The following is a 4,811-nucleotide window of genomic DNA, read 5'->3' as shown; positions in this document are numbered from 1 at the left end:
GACTCAACACCGCCTTCTTGACCTGCAATCTTCTTCCCGACCTCTCCGCCCCCACCCCTTCTCCGGCCTATCACCCTCATCTTAATCTTCTTCCACCTATCGTATTCCCAGCGCCCCTCCCCCAAGTCCCTCCTCCCTACCTTTTATCTTAGCCTGCTTGGCACATCCTCCTCATTCCTGAAGAAGGGTTTATGCCCAAAACGTCGATTCTCCTGCTCCTTGGATGCTGCCTGACCTGCTGCGCTTTTCCAGCAACACATTTTTAAGCATACATCTGTGTACTGCCTGGATTTGTGAGAGCACATCTGCAGGTCCCTTTCAGTGTAGGAGCTAAAGTAGAATGATGCAAGTTTTCAGCATGCTGTCTGCTCCAGTTGCTTAGGGAATCCATAAGTGACTATGCGGACTTGGCTAAAATGTTGCCAACAAACCCTGCTACTGAAACTTTTGAGTTTAGAATTAGAATTAGGTTAATTGTCACGTGTATTCAAATACAGGAGTAGAGTGAAAAGTCTACAATATCGCCCCTCATGGTGCCATATAAGGTATAACATACCTAGGTACAAATCTTAGATACAAAATAGAGAAATAAACAAAAAAAAAGTACATGACTAAAAGAGATTCACAGTATAAGGTGGAAAATAAGAAATAAAGTTAAAAGGATAAATATTACAGTTAGATAAACAAATATTACAGAGCTCCCGACAGTGTTATCCACCTCCTCCACTTCAAATAGATCTGAACATTAGAATTCATCCTGAGGAAGTGATGCTAAACTTCAATAACACACTAGTTAGATGCTAGTTGGAGTATTGTGACTAATTCTGAGCATTGCATTTTTAGGAAAAATATCAAGCTTTTGGAGGAAGCAGTGTGATTATTGATTAGAATGGTAGCAGGAATTCGGGCTTTCAGTTCAATGGAAAGCTTAGAAAAGCTAGAATTGGCAGAGGGATGATTAATGGAAGATTTGATAGGAATTAGAATTCCTACAGTATGGAAACAGGCTCTTCAGCTCAACAAGTCCACACTGACCCTCCAAAGACGATCCCAACCAGACCCATTCCCCAATTACTCTACATTTCCCCTTACTTATGAACCTAATCTCCACATCCCTGAACACTACAGGTAATTTAGCGTGGCCAATTCACCTAGCCTGCACATCGTAGGACTGTGGGAGGAAACTGGAGCACCCGGAGGAAACTGGAGCACCCAGAGGAAACCCAGCAGACAAGGGGAGAAAGTGCAAACTCCACACAATTGCCCAAGGCTGGAATCTAAAGTGGATCCCTGGTGCTGTGAGGCAGCAGTGCTAACCACTGCTAACCACATTCAAATGTTATAGTGATACAAATGTGCAGCACGGAAACAGACCCTTCAGTCCAACACATCTACGCTGACTAGATATCCTAAATAAATTGAGTCCCATTTGCCAGCATTTGGCCATATCCCTCTAAACCCTTCCTATTCATTTACCCATACAGATGTCTTTCAAATGTTGTACTTGTAACTTCGTCCACCACTTCCACTTCCTCATTCCATATGCGAACCACCTTCTGCATGCAAAAGTTGGCCCTTAGGTCCCTTTTAAATCGATCTCCTCTCACCTTAAATATATGTCCTCTAATTTTGGACTCCCCTACCCCAGAGAAAGGACCTTGTCTATTTAGGAGAAAGTGAGGACTCCAGATGCTGGAGATCAGAGTTGAGGGTGTGGTGCTGGAAAAGCACAGCAGATCAGGCAGCATCCAAGAGAGAAGAGAATTGACGTTTCAGGCAAGAGCCCATCATTTACTCTCATGATTTTATAAATCTCTATAAGGTCACACCTCAGCCTCTGACACTCCAGGGGAAATTGCCCCAGCCTGTTCAGCCTCTCCCTACAACTCAAACCCTGCAACCCTGGCAACATCCTTGCAAATCTTTTCTGACCCTTTCAAGTTTCACAACATCCTATAGCAGGGAGACCAGAACAGCACGCAATATTCCAAAAGTGGCCTAACCAATGTCCTGTACAGCCGCAACATGATCTCCCAAATGCTATACTCACTGTTCTAACAATAAATAAAAGCATACTAAATGCCATCTTCATGATCATATCCAGCTGCAACTCCACTTTTGAGGAACTATGAACCTGCACTCCAAGGTCCCTTTGTTCACCAACACTCCCCAGGACCTTACCATTAAGTGTTTAAGTTCTGCCTTGATTTGCCTTTCCAAAATGCAGCACCTCATATTTACCTAAATTAAACTCCATCTGCCATCCCTCAGCCTATTGGCCCATCTGATCAAGATACTATTGTACTCTGAGGTAACCTTCTTCGCTGTCCACTACAGATCCAATTTTGGTGTCATCTGTAAACACACTAACTGTACCTCTTATGTTCCCATCCAAATCATTTATATAAATGACAAAAAGTAGTGGGCCCATCACTGATTCTTGTGGCACACCACTGCTCACAGTTCTCCAGTCTGTAAAGCCACCACTACCCTCGGTCTTCTACTGCTGAGCCAGTTGCGTATCCAAATGGCTAGTACTCCCTTTATTCCATGTGATCTAACCTTGCTAACCAGTCTACCATGAAGAACCTTGTCGAACACCTCATGAAGGGTTTTGATAATAGATAAAGAGAAATTCTTAGTATCTAGAAGAAATAGAATAAAGTTAATTTCTAAAGGAGATAGGGATGGAGTGATCTGTGGATCTGGAATACATGGTTTAAAAGGTTGCCAAGAGTGGAACCAGTATTAACTTTTTAAAAGAAATTGGATCAAGATCTGAAGGGCACGTTTTGCAGCACTTTAGGAACAGGGACAGAAACTGGAAGTGTTCTTAAAACAGCAGGGAGAGATGGTGGCCTAATGGTATTAGATTAGATTACTTACAGTGTGGAAACAGACCCTTCGGCCCAACAAGTCCACACCGACCCGCCGAAGCGCAACCCACCCATACCCCTACATTTACCCCTTACCTAAAACTATGGGCAATTTAGTATGGCCAATTCACCTAACCTGCACATCTTTGGACTGTGGGAGGAAACCGGAGCACCCGGAGGAAACCCATGCAGACACGGGGAGAATGTGCAAACTCCACACAATCAGTCACCTGAGGCGGGAAATGAACCCAGGTCTCTGGCGCTGTGAGGCAGCAGTGCTAACCACTGTGCCACCGCGCCACCCACAATATTTTGCTGGACTATTAATGCAGAGGCCCAGATAATATTCTGGGGACCTGTGTTCAAATCTTGTCAAAGCAGGTAGTGAATTCATTACAAAAAAATCTGGAATTAAGAGTTTAATGATGATTATGACTCCACTTCATGGGGCATTGGCATCAGTTTTGGAACCGGGGGGATCTGTACCATTGGGACGGTCTCTGGTCAGTAGGACTTTAAACTTCTGAGTTGGGGGGAAGGGAAAGTGAAAGCGACAGGGAGAATGGCGTTAAATGGAAAGATAAGCAACAGGACAGCATATGTGCAGGTGGATTTAAACTCGAGGCAGACTGGGAATGCAGCAAAAAGGAAGGATAACTTAGGACATCTTATGACTTCCAATATCTCTAATGATAAGAAAGTTAGCATTAAGGCACTTTACTTGAATGCTCATAGCATTCGTAACAAAGCAGATGAACTAATGGCACAGATCATCGTGAATGATTATGATGTGGTAGGCATCACAGAGACGTGGTTACAGGGGGGGTCAGGACTGGCAGTTAAACATCCAAGGATTTTCAACATATTGAAAAGACAGGGAGGTGGGCAGAGGGGGCGGGGTGGCCTTGTTAGTTAAGAACAAAATTAAATCGATGGCACTGAATGACATAGGGTCGGATGATGTAGAGTCTGTGTGGATGGAAATGAGGAACCACAAACGCAAAAAACCATAGTGGGAGTTATATACAGACCTCCTAACAGTGGTCAGGACCAGAGGCGCAACATGTACCGGGAAATAGAGAAGACATGTCAGAAAGGCAAGGTCACGGTGATCATGGGAGACTTCAATATGCAGGTGGACTGGGTAAATAATGGAGCCAGTGGATCCAAAGAAAGGGAATTCATGGAATGCTTACAGGATGGCTTTTTGGAACAGCTTGTCATGGAGCCCACAAGGGAGCAGGCTATTCTGGACCTAGTGCTATGTGATGAACCAGACTTTATAAAAGATCTTAAAGTAAGGGAACACTTAGGAAGCAGCGATCATAATATGGTAGAGTTCAGACTGCAGTTTGAAAGAGAGAAGGCAAAATCGGATGTAATGGTGTTACAGTTAAATAAAGGTAATTATGAGGGCATGAGAGAGGAACTGACGAAAATAGACTGGAAGCAGAGCATCGCGGGGAAGACAGTAGAGCAAAAATGGCAGGAATTTGTGGGTATAATTGAGGACACTGTACAGAGGTTCATCCCCAAGAAAAGAAAGATTATCCGGCAAGGGATTAAACAGCCATGGCTGACAAAGGAAGTCAGGAAATGTATTAAAGAAAAAGAGAGATCGTATAAAGTGACCAAGAGCACTGGGAAATCAGAAGATTGGGAAGGCTACAAAAACAAACAGTGGATAACAAAGAGAGAAATAAGGAAGGAGAGGATCAAATATGAAGGTAGGCTAGCCAGTAATATTAGAAATGATAGTAAAAGTTTCTTTCAATACATAAGAAACAAACGGCAGGCAAAAGTAGACATTGGGCCACTTCAAACTGATGCTGGAAGCCTAGTGATGGGAGATAAGGAAATAGCAGGAGAACTTAATAAGTACTTTGCATCAGTCTTCACAGTGGAAGACATGAGTAATATCCCAACAATTAAAAG

The sequence above is a fragment of the Chiloscyllium plagiosum genome, chromosome 36 (genome assembly GCF_004010195.1).
Source record: "Chiloscyllium plagiosum isolate BGI_BamShark_2017 chromosome 36, ASM401019v2, whole genome shotgun sequence".
NCBI lineage: Eukaryota > Metazoa > Chordata > Chondrichthyes > Orectolobiformes > Hemiscylliidae > Chiloscyllium > Chiloscyllium plagiosum.
This window is presented reverse-complemented; position numbering follows the sequence as displayed.